This window comes from Bidens hawaiensis, unplaced genomic scaffold (genome assembly GCF_021521415.1).
Source record: "Bidens hawaiensis isolate Kalapana, Puna unplaced genomic scaffold, B.hawaiensis_p1.1 tig00032112_1, whole genome shotgun sequence".
NCBI classification, from domain to species: domain Eukaryota; kingdom Viridiplantae; phylum Streptophyta; class Magnoliopsida; order Asterales; family Asteraceae; genus Bidens; species Bidens hawaiensis.
In genome coordinates, this window is record NW_027495451.1 from 155229 (window position 1) to 173637 (window position 18409).

Here is an 18409-nt window from a genome sequence, read left to right on the forward strand (position 1 = left end):
GCTACTTCTTTTAACTAGGCTAGCATAACAGTTAGACTATCAGTTTGAATGGTCTACCTTTGTTTATATAATGTTTCTTTCAATAAAATCTATTATTTGATAGTTTAAAACATTATATCAAGGTTTGATTACACCCCCCTGTGAATGATCTTAGCTTAGATATAATGAACTCACCTAAACTCAGCCCTTAGCTCAAACATGCTTACTAATTAGCTATATGGCAAGGCTATGGTTTTCAACGATCGGGCATAAACTTCCTGGTAATCGAGGTACCAAGTTCGAGCTCAATTCTCAGCTCTTTAAGAGCTTTTGAGTAATACCAAACTGACTCGTTTAACTTTAAGTCTAAGCTAGAGTTGGCTTGACTCGGCTCGCTTGTTAAACAACTTGGTAACGACTATGCGGATGCTAGTGATTAGAGGTGGGCATATAAACCAGTCAACTGAACCATCCCGAAAATCGAACCGTGGTAAAACCGATTATGTAGAAACCGATTTGGAACCAACTGAAGCTGTAGGCTCGGAACCGGTTTGTAATTTTCTCTACCATAACCGGTTCGAAACCAGTTAACCGAACGGAAACCGGCCAAAACCCGAACCAAAACAGATCATACCTGGTCAAGAATCTGGTTTCGACCCGAACCAAAACCGATCATAAACCGGTTTTAACTTTTGTTGACCAAGATTTCAACCAAATGGCATGTGCGGCATGTGCACTTGTTCCCTTTTTGCGACATTATATAAGCCTACTGGTTCAAGCATTCTACCGCCAGATTATATACTCACAACCAACACTCACACTCCAGGTTTCTTCTCTTTCTACATAACAATTACTATTACTACTCTATTCGATTATATGCTCAGTTCATTATTACACTCTATCGTTACTTTACTCGTATCTGTTTAATTACGTTCTGCGCTTCTGTTATTATCATTGAATCACATACTATAGACTAGATCTAGTAATCCTTTAAGCAAATCTGCTGTAATCGAACGCTAATAGGTAGATATTTGACAGTTATACGTGTCTAGACCTAGTTACGCTTCACGATTAACATCAATTGCTGAATTTGAAGGTTATACGAAACCCTAGGTGTTTGATGCAGTTATCCAGCTTGATTCCGAGAGTTTCTGGTTTTAATTAGTCTGTTATACTGTTTACGGTGATCATGATTTGTTACTTTCGGATTGTTTGAGACTGATTGTCATGTGAGGTTAGTTAGCCTGTTGAGAAATAGAGATATGAAGAACTATTTTCAATGTAATATTGTTCATCAAACTCACAAAATGATAGACTAGATCTCATTATCGTTCAGGTAGATTGGCTGTACTTGAATGCAAATAGGTAGAAGATGTTTGATAATTATACGTGTCTAGATCTTATTATGCTTCATGATTGACATCAATTGCTGAATTTTAAGATTATACGAAACCCTAGGTGTTTGATGTGTTTGTCCAACTTGATTCCGAGAGTATTTGGTTTCAACTAATCTGTTTCTTTTGAATTGTTTGTGATTGATTTTCATGTGAGTTAGTTAGGTCATTGATTGCTGCAATTAAGGCCTGATTGCTTTGGATTTAGGGAAATAGAGATATGCAGAACCTTGTTTGGATGTAATATTGTTCAAGAAAAGTGAAAGTTTCGTCTCATTCATCTGTATAGTTTTATGTTGAAGTGTTGGACTAAGTAACATATCATCAATCTAATATGCAGATGGCTGAATTACAAAAAACAGATCCTCCTGCCAAATCAAAGGAGAAAAGTTCACCAGGTAATGTTCTAAGTCCTTGACGTTTTCTTATATAATTAGGTAGATGCTTTAGGAGAATATTTTGATTGTAGCCAACATATGAGTTATGTGAAATCATTCACACTTTGATTTCTTGATAAGACTGTTATTGTTTGCGCAAATGAGGAGTTAATTGTATTCTTTGTCCAATAGCAGACATAGACTTTGGCAAAGACTTATTTGGATCATGGAAGCCGATGTCCATGGGAGATGATGAAATGGATTTCGACTTTGGACCATCCACCAAAGGCAAGCAAAAGGCTTTTAAGTTTGACAAAATGTAAGCGCTACAAAGACTCATAGTTGCATATTTACATATATAGTAGTTTTGTGTTTATTACTTTGTATCTGGATGGAGGACAAATGTATTTATTGCTTATTCTAGAGAGAAAAGATCAGATTCTTAATATTATTATTATTATGCAGCTGAGTCAATCCAGAATTCTATATGGTTATTCTAAACATTCATTGCTTAACTTCTCCAGGGATATGGATTTTTCTCTTGATGCTGATTTTAGCAAGATATCATCTTTCAATATCGACATGCCTGGTTTTGATGTATCATCCCCTGCAAAGAAATCTGGAAAATCAAAGGAGGGATCAAAAGAAGAAGCTTTTGGTGGAACCAATCAGTAAAAAAGAGATAGCTTTGGATTCTCATTTGATTTTGATGGGTATGTTTATATAGTCATATCCAAGTTTTTCTGTATCTTAGAAAATATCTCAACAATCTAACTGTAAAGTCACTTATATATGCTTTTGTAGGTTTGGAGATTTGAAAAGACAAAGACTGATGAAAACACAAACAAATCTAAAGATAAGGAAGGACACTCAAATGCAAGCATCAGTGGAGGTTCTGCTGACTTCTTGGCTAAAGACGTTGATGCATTCAAGGATGATGATATATCATTTAAGAATCCAGCATCACGGGTTGCTACCAATTCAGAGGTTGACATTCAAACAGACAACATTAAGGATCCTGATACCAGAACTGAGGATGCCAACTTGATATCTGTCATAGATGAGAGCTCTCTTCTAAAACCTGCACATTCTGAAGAACAGAAGATACAGAGAACAGTAGAACCTATACAAGAATCTCCTTCATCAGAGAAGAGAGATTCTCCAGAACCTCTTGCTCAGAAAGTTGTGCAAGATGCATATGTTCATTCTGAAGATACATTATCAGATGTGCAAGAAGAAAAATCTAGAAACTTGGTTAAAATCGTGAGCCCAAGTACAGGGGACGAGCAAAATGACGTGAGGCCTGTGACTGAGTTGGTTCCTACTGAAAATTTCTCAGAACATCTGGAAGCACAATGTGAGAAAGGTGAAAGTTGTGAGAGGGATGATAATGTAATTACTGGCCATATTGGTGACAGTGATGTACCTAAGGCTGATTCACATCTTGAAATTCATTTGACACCTGGGATAGAGAATTCGGCTCATGAAGAATTGGCTGATAAAAGGAACTTGCTGGGCAGAATAGAGTATGTATTCTATATATATTGGACGTCTTTGTTAATTTGTGACTAAATGTTTAACTGAAACTGGAATATGTGCAGATTATAGTTACACATGAATTTTAAATGATTTTGATATTATAGACAAGGCCTTTAACCTTGTGCTAGGCAGAAGTGTAAATATCTTTCTAATCTTATGCAGTGGAATCGCAACTGATGAGTCGGCACCAGATAAAGAGAGAGTGAAAGTCCCAATCCGATCAAAATATTTCAAAAAGCAAAATGGAAGTGAATCTGAGTTGCAGCAGGCATCTGTCTCTTCAACAAAACTCTTCTCCATTGGCAACAAAAGAACAAGTACCTTACCAAGTAACGCTGCATTAGAAAAAAGGTGAAACATTCTTTTAATGCAAATATAATATGAACAGGAAAACCCTGATTAAGATATTTACAGGGAGTTTGGCTCTAGATGTTTAGAATCTGGTAGCAAATTTACTGGTTTATCAAGGTCGTTGCCCAAAGTGCTGCGAGAAGACATTGAAAACACAGAAGCAAGTCATGTAAAGAGCCTTAACAGTACAAGGTGAGTCGGTATAATTTTGAACAGATGATATTATAATTCTCATAGGTCTTAAGTAAAACAAGTTTACTAATTCCATTAAGATATGGTTAATTACAAGGAGGGTTTGAATACTGATAATATAAGACCCAGAAGTGAATCAATGGTGACAACAGTAGCACATGATATTTCACTAATGAAGGAACCTGTGTCAAAGGAAAGTGACCAAAACAATGCACTCAGGTTTAGTAATTGTATTTGGATTATCAGTATATTTTAATCTTTATCGTAGTGGTGACGATTTGGGTGGGTTGGGTAATGGGTTCGGATTGAAATCGATACCTTTTAGTACTACTCAAATCTGGTCGAGTAATGGGAAGTGACCCCCAAACACTTCTCTTTATTATTTTTTAGAAGTTTCATAAACAGTTATTGAGCTAATTATGATTGAAAAGATATATTTTCATTATGATAATAAAGATTTTGCCCGACACATTTGACTTACAAAACACCCCAAAAACTTTTTGGGGATCTTTTCATCAGGTCTGATGTTCGTCCATCTAGTTCAACTGAACAACCGAGAAAAAATATTCCACTGAATATCATAAATTCCAGGACATCTACTCATAACATGAGGAAACCTGTTGTGAAAGAAAATAAGACGTCTCTGACTAAAGCTGAGATTAAGGCATCTGAAGTTTCTACTTTAAGAGTTTCTAGGTTGTTATTTGAATATTCTGTTTTGTCTATTAAACATTTAAAATAGATTGTACCAATTGCCATTCATCTTTAAATGCAGACCTACGGAACTGAAGCTAAAGCCACTCAGTTCCTTGTTACCAAAGGGTTTGACATCAATGAAAAACAAGAATCAAAGTCCAGAGTTGCAAACAAACACGGTGTTCAAGAGAAACCTTTCTGTTGACACTATGAAACGAACACCACCTACCCCAACGCTGAAACGTAAAGCTTCTGAGGTTTGCTTTTCTCCCTTTTTGACTTGTGAAAGCTCGATTTGGAGCTTGGCTCATTTTGAGCTCTTTTTATAAAGCTCAAGCTCCGCTTGTGGGTTGTTTTCTCAAGCTCAGGCTTGAGCTCAGCTTGTTTGTTATTTATTTATTTATTAATTTATACACATTTTAATTATTTTTATATATATTTCAATTATAGTTTTTATATGTAACATAATATATATTATTTAGTTATTTTTATCATAATTTTGTATATGATAAATGTTATTATATAAGATATATATTTAATGCGTTAAATAAAAAGTTATGTAAATAATAGGCTCCTTTAGGTTCGTGAGCTAGCTTGAACTCAGGCTCGTTTATCGAGCAAGCTTATTTTAAGGCTCGATATTGGGTCAAGCTTGTTTAAGTGCGGCCCGATTTGAGCTTTTAACAAGCTGATCGTGAGTAGCTCACGAGCCGGCTTGGCTCGTTTACACCTCTAGGTCAAAATGGGTTGGTTGAACATTATAGATACTAGGGTGCCACAAATTGTTTCAGTAATGTATGGTTTTTTGACTTTAGATATTAAGGTTTTATGCATTCAAAATGCACTTAAGTTTCTTTTAATCAATGTTTTCACATTTTTACCTCCCCGTTAGACAAATATATATAACCCAAATCAGCCCATTCATAAAAACTCTTTAAATAATAAATGCTTGGATAAAGGGTTATGAAACACAAACTAATATCGCTCAAAAGAAAATAAACATAAATTAGTACATAATAAAGTTTATGATTAATTATGCAGGAATCAACACCATGTTTAACTCCATTAAAACGTCTCTCTGCATCACCCTGCAGGTCCTACAACTTTATGTGTACTTGTCTTATTTTATTTGATTTTATCTAAAACATATATTTTATCAATAATCAGCAGCAAAATCACTGCATTATCGAAAAAAGCTGTCGAGGAACAGGTACTTCTTCTAGAAACATCTGTGGATCATTCTCAAGACGACATGAATAACTACAACTAACACGCATTTCGGTTTCCTCATCACAGGGTGGCAATCATGCAACTCTGGTACATGATAAGTCCCCAAGGCTTAATGTTTCTCTAACAGAAATGGACATATCTTCAATAGAAAATGATGATATTTTTGAAAAGGCTGAAGCATATTCAAAGGAGCTTGACGATGTGAGCATATAAGCATATTAAATGTGAAACACTATTTGAGGATGAGCCGAAAGTAATAACTAATAATGGACATGCTTTTCAATGCAGATATGCAACATGCTGAAAAAGAAACACGAGGAGGCAAACGACATACTTGTTCGTTCTATTGTCAACAACAATCAACTCCTGATGCTCAACCATCCCATCCACATCCATCAAGACAAGATATTCTTTTATAAAATTAAATATAAATAGTTTTATATATCTGTTTGGTGTTTGGGATTATGATTGTTTTAGTCCTTGATATATTAGTTACATCCGCATGGTTCAGGAATTTGCTGCGCTGCTGATTGACAAGTAGCTCGAGATCTAAATGTGTCTAGCGAGTTCCAAAACAGAGTTTCAGGTACTTCTATTCATGTCCATATATCATAACAAACATAGTTTTATGCTGAGAGAACCATATAATTAGAATATGGCGGAATACTTATCATTGATAGACTTTTATATGAAATGGATAAAGATTGATTTTTTTAGATAATAATAGCCTACTGATTCATTGGAATTTAATATAGTGGCACAAGAGATTGTTAATACGAATTTTATTCATATGAAAACTCATTTTCTGTTGATATATATTGTCTTCCAACATTTTATTATTCAAATGTATGAGTCGAACCATACATTGGCTCAACAATTCCCTACACGTACTCCATTTTACCAAACTTCTCAATCTCCTCTCGAAAACTAACAACCGCCTTTGCGTGTAAATACAACCCCACCTTGAACCCGTCTTTCTTCCCCTGGCTAGCCTCTGAATACGGCAAGAAGAAACACGGCTCGACGCTCCCTAGCAGGTTCCTTGAGAGGGGCAGAACAGTGACAGGACCACCCCAACCAAAGTCAACCGTTGAGTGGCCCAAGTGCCTCCAGTCAGTAAATGCGCTAACCCTTGGGCCAGCATTGATCCCTTTCTTGTAGTTTAGCTCTTGGTAATCGATAAACGAGTGAACATACTCGTCGCTCAAGTTTCTCTTGCTCGTTCTAAAAAGAATAAAAAAACAAAAATTGTTGAGATTATTGTGTTTTTTTGTTTATCATCGTGTTTTTTTCTTCTTATTATTTTCGTCATTGATTGTTTCTTTTTTCCTTAATATCATTAATCAACATTGTGTTATATTTTGTGCCTTTTTTTTAATTTATTATCATGTTTTTTGTTTGTTTTCGTCATTGAGTCTTTTTTTCTCGATATTGTGTCTTTTTTTTTGAATTGCAAAGGCGGGGAACCATTTTAGTTTTTTAATTTTTTGTTTATATTTTGAATTATAATTTTTTTTATTATTTTTAGGTGTTTTTTGTGTGACAATAAATCCTTTTATACTTATTATTTTTGTCTCTATTTACATTTTAACTTTTCCCATACATGTTATTGCATGCTAATTGTTTATTAGAAGTATTTACATCATTATAAGTTTCACTATTTTGTTGTTTCTATGTTTTTAAGGTTCAAATAGAAATAACTAAAATGTGGAATTTATATTTCAACCTATCGAAATTCAAATTAAAAAAAATCATTGGGGGTTAAAGTGAATAGTCGAGAGCTCACCAAATTTGTTGGACTTTAGTCTTAGATGCACAAGCCAACCGGTTAACCTTTTTCTACTCAGTTTGTAACCAGGAACCTAACCGGTTACTACCCAGTCTAATAAAAACCGGTTTATACTTGATTTTACCTGACGGTTTATAATTGGTTATACATTTTGGCCTAAAAAATCCGCTAATAACCGGTTATAAAACTGGTTAACCGAAACCGGTTTTATGTTTTTTAAATTTTTTTTAAATCATGTTTTTTTTCAGAAATTTACTGGTTACCCGGTTGGGTTATACCCGAAACCGGTTATATTGGTTAGGGTTTTTGTGCTTGAAAACCTGCTAGTGATCGATCCGATTAACCGGTCTATTAGTTAGTTGACCGTTAACCATTAAACGGTTATTAAATTAACCAGTTTTCGAATAATTGGTTAACCAGTTTGTGCATGCGTAATGTTATGAATTATGATCCAGCCCGATTCAAGTCTGATCCAGGCCCAAGTTTAGAGTTAAACAAATAGGCACAACCTGGTAAAGAGCGGTGATATAAGGAGTAAACGAAGAATAGCATAGGTATGAATGAATTTGTAGAAGAAAGTCTGTTCTCTCATCTCCTTCTCTTGTAATAGGATTCTGTTTTCCCATCTCTTTCTTGTAACCAATTTCTTATCAGTTAATGAATTACGAACCGATTACTCCATAGATCTCTCATGTTGATTGCTTAGTTTTATAAGTTCACTTAACGTAATTAGATTGGTGCCTAATTAGATTGGTGCTAAATGAATTCTTTTGTGCGGCTGTGTGAAATGTATGCTATTATGTGGGCTAAACATACATCCAAATGTAGGCTTAAAAATGTTAAGTGGTCTTTGGGGTTGAGTTAAATCAACTTGGGCTAAATTAATTAAATTGGTTGCTATTTTGGGCTGTTGGTTGGAGCTTAACAAAAGAGTTAAATTAAAAGAAACGTAGGATGAGTTCGACATCGACGGTTTTGGGGACTCTTTGGTAAGAGAACTACACGATAATGATTTTCTTTTAATGACTTTAGTGCAGCTAGTTACCGGGACTTTAAAATTCTTATAACTTGTCTATCAACCTTGTCTGTTCGAATTCTAGAAGGCTAAAATAGTGGTGTTCTCTCATATTAGTGGCATACACTTTTTAGAATTTAACCAGGACCCCATTCTTGTCAAATTTCTTGTTGCATGCGTGGTTCGAATCCTTGGTACATCCCCCATTCCCTCTTGCCTCACACTTAACCAAACTAACGTTTGCCTAATCCAAGACTTATTGACATGATTTTTTCTTTTTTATTTTTGTAAAATGGTTGTAGATCAAACTGAGAAGTTTTAGTTTACTTAATTTTACACGATCTCATTTCTTTATTATTACAATTGTCTAATTATTATGTAAAATATAGACCACAATGAGTCGACCAACATGGCCTTTTGATCTCAACTCCCGGCATTCAAATAAACAAAACACTGCTAGAAAATTTCTTTTTCATTTTTCAGTTACCTAAAGAAATCATAAACAACAGTGGTTCCAGTTCAAAGCTTAAAGTTAGGGTTTTGAACACATAATTAGCCTAGAATTGGTTTGCAAATTGTCGCATTTCTTAGTGTAAAATTAGGGTTTCAGAAACGAACAATTTGGGTCCATGTCGCTAACTGAAAAAATGGAATTACTAGTTTACCCCTTTTTTATGATCCGTTCGAGTCTTTGTGGTCAAGCGATTGCTCAGTTTGTCGTCAGTTTTAGTTCCTCTTTAAAAATTTTCATTTAGATGAAGCCATTGAATATCTCAAGCAGCTTTAAATTCGGCTGCAAGCTAGTATGCGCTTCTTGAAATAACAAAAATTTTGGCAGGTTATAATTAACTTTTGGATAAAAAATAAACATTTTGATTTAATGTTTGGAAATAAACAAATGTTTGAAACAAGTCGTGTAATTTCATTGAGAACAGGGTTTGTGTGTGAACTACCCTTTTGCTAGTTTTGCGATCTGCTTTGGGTGCCTGCTCAATTATCATATATATATTCACATGGGTGACTAATGAATTGTCTGGTCTTCATATGGCAATGCTCCTCATGCAACATGATTAAATTGAGAATTTTCATTTTACTTTCAATAAAATTTACCAAATCATTAATTATTAGGATAAATATACGACTAAGAGTTGTAATTTCTAACAAAAAGTGCGTTTATTAAACTTATTATTAGCTTAGTTTGTAAATAAGCAATCCGTGACATCACCTAACTTGCATGCTACTGAGTTGTGGAGGAATTTGGTGTCCCAATAAATGAGGATTCCGACCATCTTGCGCTTCAACCGTCTTGGTGGTTTGGGAATGGAATGTGATTATGTGAAGAAACACCAAACTAACTCTGGGTAGGCTTAGTATAATATCTCAACCGGGAAAGAAGAATCGCCAATCTAACCCATGGTGGGCTTAGCTTAGGGTTCCAAACTGGAGTAACTAGGGACTAGTCGATATGAGTTCCGGTGACCTTAACATGCAAAACTAAACACTTTGAGCTTGTTACGAGAAGGGGAATAAGGGGGCCTTCTCGTAACCACTCTTTGATGTGAGAATCAGTATGGTAAGTGATGAGTAATTTGTTAAAGAGAATAAGGCTGCAGATCCCTTACCGTTGGTCCCTTTCAGTATTTATAGCCGAAGGGAAGGGGAAGGATTGGGCCGCCTGTCCTACTCAATGAAAGCTTCTAATCTTATGGCTGAGCATGATAATGAATTCTGATTGGTTGGACAGCTGGCGTACGGAAATATTTGTTGTAGGCAGATACAACGTTGGCCTTTTATGATTGGCCCATCTTGTAATGGTGGGCATTATGGGGATTTGGACTTGTGATTGGTCTTTTCCTTCCCTATCACGTGTTATTCTGCCTTTTAAGCACAACATATCTTCCGCTAAACTCTTTGAGTTACTAAGGGCAAAATTTCTCTTCCGCAGAGGATATATCTCTCTCTTCGGGAGATATTTTGCTTCAGTGGGTGGTTGTCTTTGCTTTGATGACAAAGTATCTCCTCCGCGGAGAGTGTATCTATTCCGCGGAAGATCTTCCGCTTCTATGGATAATTGACCTTTCCTTGTATTATCATGCGGATTATTTGGTACCCTACCTCCACAAGTCCCCATAGTCCATTGTTTCTTCCGTGGTTTGTGGAATTTTAGACTTATGCTTGTAAGATTTTGTAGTTATCTTTCGTCGCTTAGCTATGACAGCTATTTATGAGGTTATTTATGGAGGTAGCTTTTATCTATTTGCATAACACTGTGTGATGATGTCATTGCGCGCATGACACTGTCTTCTAATTACTTCCAGATGCTTTTTAAATTCTTCTGGATGGCGGCACATTAACTTTCCCTGCTTTCACGCCGCGTGCCATATTCTTATTGGTGCTTTCTATGTGTTGCATTCAGTTGTTATCTACCGCATTTAATTTTGGGAGTATAAATAGACCCCGACATTCATTGTTCCATGCGTCCTCTTTTCATAATCCACTTACCAAATGACATAAGAAAATACAAATTGTACGTACTTGATTTATTCTTTTCTTGATTTATTCTTTTGAATAAAAAATCCTTCTCAATTTTCATTATAACAAAAATGATAAGTATATGTAAACCCCAGAACGGAAATTGTTATGCGGGTACTAAATTGGCTATTTAGAGTATGTTGCCTATAAATAAAAAAATGAAGTGAATCTTTTGTAACAAAAAAAAGGCCCGGCTGGGTATTGACCGGCCTGGCCAAAAGGCACTTCGAATAAAATAAAAGCAAGAAGGTTTGATTTTTTAATATTTCTACTTTGATCTTTCGAGCATCTAAATGGAATTGCTAATTCTATAATAACGATAAATAATGTGAAAGAAATACTTAATTAAATCCTTACTTGATGTGTAATGTAACATAGTAATTATCTTTTTCAATTGGGAGAGATGACTGAGTGGACGAAAGCGGCGGATTGCTAATCCGTTGTATGAGTTATTCATACCGAGGGTTCGAATCCCCCTCTTTCCATTGATGGTTTTATATATTTTTTTTTCTAGTTAATTGTGTGGAATAGCTAAAAGAAAATAAAAATATGAAGAAAATTGCAAAACAAAGCAAGGAAAACATTTATTCTTCACGTCCAGGATTACGTCCTGGATCATTGGATAGGAATCCAAAGATGAAGAGAGAAACAAAGAATATTACTATTGTGTAATCGATAAGTTTGAGAGTAAGCATTACACAACCTCCAAGTTCGATTCCCGCTATCCGCCCAAAATGAAGTCATTTATTTCATATTCATATCTAAAATTAGAAATGAAAATGATAAAAGATTTGGTATAGTTAGTCGTCATAGTGTAGTGATTCTATCCTTCCCCCATTTGCCTTCTACCCAAAAAAAAGTGTTAAAGTTACCAGAGTAAAAAATACCATTTTTTTACAAAAAGTACTGCGAAGACAGGATTTGAACCTGTGACCTCAAGGTTATGAGCTTTGCGAGCTACCAAACTGCTATACCTAGCGCCGAAGAGAAGAACTGAAAACAAATATACAAGCAAGGATTGAATGCGCCCTTACCATATCTATACAAATAGAATAGTTATACATAATGGTAAAGAGGCCGTCTATGATAATCAATCATAGAAATGAAATAAAGACAGATTTTAATACTTACCAACTCGATCCTGAAAAAATTATTATCAGAGATGAAATTCCGAATGTCCTTGTCGCCAAAAGAAAGATCAACATTACTGTAATTGTCATGACCTTCTAAATCAAGAGATATCTACAGGGGGGGGGGTTCTATCATACAACAATTAGAAAATCTAGATTTACGAATGATTATAGATTATTCATTGGTAGAATGGAAAGAATTGGAGGAAGAGGAACCCACTGGGAATGAATGGGAAGACAGAAAAGTTGGAAGAAGAAAAGATTTTTTGCTTAGACGCATGGAATTGGCTAAGCATTTTATTCGAACAAATATAAACCAAAATGGATGGTTTTGTGTCTATTACCAGCTCTTCTTTTTCCTTTATTTTCCTTATATATTTTACAATGGATGGCTTGATTGATATGTTGGCTGGACCTAAATCATTGCCTACATGTTGGGTACACTCCTCGTGATTGGTAGCGATCTCGGACCAGGCTTCACTCCCAGCAAACATTATTGTTTGTCTGGTCATTGTGACCATGGTTGGTTGTTGTTTTTAGAGGTCATTGTGGATGGTTTCTTGGCGTCCATGGCTTTGCTGTTTTCACCATTAGGTTATTCGCACCCTTTCTGGTGCGGAAGGTTCCTTGCAAAAATTTCTGAAATTGTATGTAACCAGGTGATAACTAAATTGTTGGATCTTTTGATATGGTTAAGATCCTTCCTCAAGTGGGTCTAACTTTTGTGACATCAGACGGCGTCTGATATGACAGTACGTCCTTTCAACTTTTCAGCGCGTGTACCTCACGCTCCAACTTGTTTTGATATTTCGAAACTCCCGCGTGGCATGTCTCTTTCCTATTGGACCTCCGATTTTTTCGTAATTTTCCTTTTTAACCCTGGTTTCCACCGACGGTTAGTATAAATAGGTCGGTTACCCCATTTCTTCTTCTATTTCCTTTCTCTCATCTCCCTGTAGATCTGTATCTTGTCTTCAAGATTTTTCATCTATTTTCTTTGTTTTATAACGTTTTCCATCGATTACCCGCTGACGGTAGCACTCCGATGGATGCTCCAGCTCATAAACTGACTTTGTACTCCAAGTTTTTTGGCCATGGGAACTTCCGTCTGCCTATTACCACTTTTGTCAGTGGCATCCTGTTGACTTATGGTTTACATATCACTCAGGATCATCCGTTTGGGATTATGCGTCTTCGTCACTTTGAATTTTGTTGCTAGAGTCAACGTATAACTTCTACTGTTGGACGGTGTGTCTTTTACAAGCTTCATACAAAAGGTGGCTGGTTAAGGTTCCACCTATGGGACAAGGATGTGCAGTTTTTTAGGGAGGCTTCGCGGAGCTTGTATGAGTGGAAAAAAAGTTCTTTTATATCCGCACGGACGTTATCCCCATACCTATGACTTACAACGATCTTGCTAAAGATATTGAAGATTCACCTCCGCAAGGCTATAAGGACCAACATTGGTATAAAACTTTAACTACTCAAGTTACCCCTCATTGTTTTATCTAAGAATCCGCTCTGGTTGCTACTAGGATGATCCGCACTCGGTCGAGGCCGCATAAGACTTCTATATATGGCCGTGACGGTTTGTGTACGTACTATTTTAACTATGTACTTCCGCATTTTTTGGCGATATCCTTTATTTTGCTTAACTGCCTATTGTTCTTTTGTGAGCCATGGGAAGTGTTCTTTTGTCCATGGTTGAAGGTGCGGCTGGTGTTATGACCAGCAGAAATTTGCTGGAGGGAGAGCTCCCCATTCTTGATGAGAATCGTGAGAATTTTGTGTTTCCTTTGATAGGGGCTGACCAGGTTGGTGAGCCAATTCCTAACCCTCGTGTCCTTTATGTGTTATTGCTACTCATTGCGTGCAAGTGATTCTTTCGACCGGTGAGGAGTCTAAGGAATCATCTCGAAAGTCTCTTTGTTCTGATGATTTGAGCTTGCGGCAGGTCCTGATGCGGAGACGCTTGTTTGCTCCTCTTGACCTTACAGTGAAACTTTCTCAATCCCGCAAGGGTGAGAAAAATAAATCAAGGAAGAAGAGGAAAGATGAGGCTTCTGGACCTCATACGCCCACTGGGGATGCTGTGAAGTCCATTGGACCTCATATGCTCACTTGACTGGGATACTCCTGCTCCTATCCGCAAAAAGGCCTTGTTCTTACTTTGTTTTTCATTTATTGCCTTTTTGTTATCTGGCAGATTCATCGAAGAAGAAGAAGAAGTTGAATGAAGGATCACATGTTGGCCCTGTTATCATGGAGAAGGTTCATATTCCTCCTCATCGATCTCCTCCTGCTTCCTGGACTTCTGGAAAGGGAAAATCGATTTAGGTACCTTCCCGATCTCCTTCCCCAATGAAGGATGTTGAAGTTAGGGGGGGGGGGGGGTGACTTGGAAAATGTTGCTCACGATGCTGAAGTTGATGTTGATATTATTGGTGATCTTCTACCTACCCCTACTCATTCAACTTTTCAAGATCCTTCTTTGATCATTCCTCTGAATCGTTCTTCTAGAGGTGGTGGAGAATGTGGTGGCGATGGTGTGTGTAACGCCTGTAAATTTCGTTAATCGGCTCGATCGTTTATAAATGTTTGTTTAAAATCCGGGGTTTTGTCTTTCTAAATTAGAGCATTGTAATACATTTTAAAAGTCCGTCTATCCATCCTTTTGCTCAAAACATCGCCTAAGACATTTATTAAACTTTGTTAAAAATTTCATAATTTATTTATATGGTTTTCCTATGCAATAAAATACATCTTTGCATGCTAAAATCTGCATGTTATACTCGTTATTGATCGATACGTTCGTTTTTGGCTTAACCGGTGGATGTTCAATTGTATTCTTTTCGGGGCTGTTTAAAATGAGGTTTTACTCCATCATCTTCCTAGGTATGTCATATATGTTTTACCTTAGTATCGTGGGCTACGAAGCTCGTTTGATTGGTCAATTGTCAATAGATTGAAAAACTAGGATTTCGTTTGTCTAGTTAGTTAATTGTTGCGTTTAGCGCGTTGTTTGAGGGAATTAATAACCAATTCAGATTGTGTAGCCTCGATATGTTATACGGGCTGTGAAAAACTAAAATTTTATGTTAATGGGCCTGAATTGGTTGTCGGTTACTCAAACGGGTCGGTACAACGCGAATTCGCGTTTATTGGTAGTTTGTGCATCGTGCTTGCGAATTATCGACCCATCCAACTCGTGTAGCATCGTGTGGACTTGTTGGCTGTGATTTTAATAAATTTGGTCCACACGAGTCTGATTTGGTTTCTAAGTGCATAAACAACCCGTTAACGCGTGTATTCGATAAAATTAACAACTTTCGGGTGTAGTTTGGAAATCCTTTGTCCCCGGAATTAACTAAGGGTGGTTTTGGTAAATACATGGCCTCGGGGGCTGATGTAAACGGTATTGGTATGGTTGGGGCTTTAGGTCCATCAAACCATATTAGAACACCTCGTAGGATAAACGAGCCGATTCGGTACCGTTAGTAATTATTGTTCGTAATCCGACAGGCTTTTGAGTTGCGGGAGTACTTAAGGGTCCTCTAGCCCATTGTGATTGTGTGCCTCGTGTCAGGTGAGTTCATGATGCCCCTTTTTACTCTTTTCAAGTTTTGGGCTAGCATACACACCGTATTACAATCTTACTCCTTTGGATGGTATTACATAGCCTTATTTGTATTTGTGGAGTTATGAAACTATGTGTGAATTATATTCTATGTCTTAGGATATTTGAGACTCGTTTATGGTCATATATTTCTTAAGGTTATATATATTACTTATGGCCTAGGCTCAAGGATATAGGCTTACTCGTATCATAGCATGTCTTGAGATGATATTTATGTATGTATTCACATGTGTTACTTTATGACCATAGGCTTACTTTTAGTATGGTATATTTTGGAATGATGTATATATATATATACACACACACATATATATATATGCGTTATTTTATGGCCAATTATTGGCGATGTTAATTAGTCGTTATCGACTAAGGATGTCTGCGTATGCCTACTTTGTGTTTGCATACGTTGGATGGAATGTTACGTGTTTGGGTTGTACGTGTGCTCGACCCTAATGTTTTACTCAGATGTTACATGTTTGGGTTGTACGTGTTCTCGACCCTGATGTATTACTTGGATGATAAGCATAGGGATATAATTATATAGATATATAAGTATGACTACTTATGGTTCATTATGGCCTAACTGTTCATATCCCCTATTATATTTTAAACACTTGGAATGATTTATATAGATGTCAATATTTTAAACACTTTGAATGATTTATATAGATGTCAATATTTAAAACTTGAACTCACTCAGCTCAAGCTGACTTTGTGTGTATGTTAGTATGAGTTTCAGGTTAAGAGGAGGATGCTTACCGCTTGGATGTGCTCGAGACTACTCATTCGGTTGAAGGCATAGCTAGTCGGGAAAATTTAATAATGAAGACTGTTTATTTTTAAGTTATTACTTAATGCATTTAAATTTGGTTTTGGGCATATTTCCCGGTTTTTGGGAACTTGTTTTAGTGCTTGTAAATTTCCGCTGATTTTATACTCTGAACTAGTTTTTAAAATGAAATGGGCTGCCTTGAGTTTAAAAGAAAACTTTGTTAAGTTTTGGGAATCTTGGCACTTATTATTCCCCTGTTATTTACTCTGAATCGGTTTTAAATAAAACGGAATGTTTCTTGGTTTTTAATTTTTATAAGTTTCTTGTATGATTATCAACTGTAGGATTCCCGGGATTCGGGGCCTTACAGTGTGATGGTTCTAGGCATGGTGGTGGTGGTGGTGATGACACCGGTGGTTTTTCGGTCCTTTTCCTCGTGTTGGTGATGATTTTTTGTTCCTTCTTGGAACCTTACTCCTTGTTCTCGATTTAATTATATAGCTGTTTGTCATGACTTTGTCAGTCATTGTTTGCTTCCCACGGAGTTCAATTATCAACGCGGACCTTCGCGTGGTCATATTTATAAAGATTACGTCCGCGGAGTATCTTGCTCTCTGTCTACCAGTTTTGAGATAGCCCGAGAATGGATTGCTATGAGAGAAGACTGGTCCATAATGACCGCGGAATGGGAGAGGCTGGAGAAGGAAGCCGAGGAACACCGGAAGGAGGCGCGCACTGTTAAGTGGGATCTTGCCACTATACGCCAAGATTTGGAAATTGTTGTTGTCTTTCCTTGCATTATCATGCGGATTATTTGGTACCCTACCTCCACATAATGTTTGCACTGAGTTTTGTCATTTGGTTTTCTTATAACTTGTTTAAACAGTTGTAAAGCATAGTCTTGGCATTATGGGCCAGTTAGTGTTTTACCTTGTTTTTTTTGAACCAGTAGAGTCACTATGGGTTTGAGGTCTTAAGTATGAAATAAATCATATGAAACTTGACAAGTTGTCTCTTTTGTGTTTTTCTTTGACTTTTTATTGAGATAAAAGCTTAGAACTTGAAGCCTAAAGTTAGGTTGGGGTGTGACAAGAACTCCCGGTTGTAGTTGGATTTTAGTCGGTGGAGAAACTCACACTTTTTATCAAGGAAACACGAGTTTTTCTCTTGGTGAAAAGACTCGTGAAATGGTTGAATGGATTATTGGAACTCCCCTTTGGGATCATTCAGAAGTACAATAATCTCTGTTAATGTAAATTAATCAGTTCATGTTGTTTAAGAGTTGAAATTTTGTTTGTTTGACCGCAAAGTCAATGGAGCTAATGTGATGATTCTGATCTCAATTTTGACTTGTTTTTAGGCATAGCATGGTGGCTTGGGGAGTGAGTTTCTTACACGACATGAACCCAATACGAAATGCGCATGCTTGTGTTTTGTTTAAACATCTTCGTGCCAGTTTTGGGTTATTCACGCTTAGCTAAACGGGTCATCTTCATGTCAACAAGGCGAGTTTGGGTCAGCTTTGGGTCGAACCCGCAAACATGTTTAGCCAAGTGAGTCATCTTTGTGTCAACAAGGCGTGAAGCTGGGTTCACATGTTCATCATGTTTAACCAATTTATTTTATTTTATCTTTTAAAATATGTGCTTTATGTCCTCTGTATCTTATTGCACTTATTTATTTATTTATTTTATTAGGAGCTATTAGAGCATGATCTAGATTTTAAGCTGGTTGGATATGTTATGCCAAAATTTAAACTTAAAAAAGAAATTGGTA

The 18409-nt window shown here is 36.5% G+C and overlaps 1 pseudogene across 1 annotated transcript; it reads left to right on the plus strand.

Annotated features, from left to right (window-relative positions):
* The first annotated feature begins 1569 nt into the window (after window positions 1-1569).
* LOC143583049 (uncharacterized protein At4g18490-like) lies at window positions 1570-6193 on the plus strand (annotated as a pseudogene). The gene is made up of 13 exons (XR_013144086.1): window positions 1570-1771; window positions 1943-2069; window positions 2275-2476; window positions 2555-3280; window positions 3489-3640; window positions 3704-3836; window positions 3933-4051; window positions 4352-4528; window positions 4608-4785; window positions 5570-5622; window positions 5696-5738; window positions 5825-5959; window positions 6047-6193. The product of XR_013144086.1 is annotated as an uncharacterized protein At4g18490-like (transcript).
* Window positions 6194-18409: the final 12216 nt, after the last annotated feature.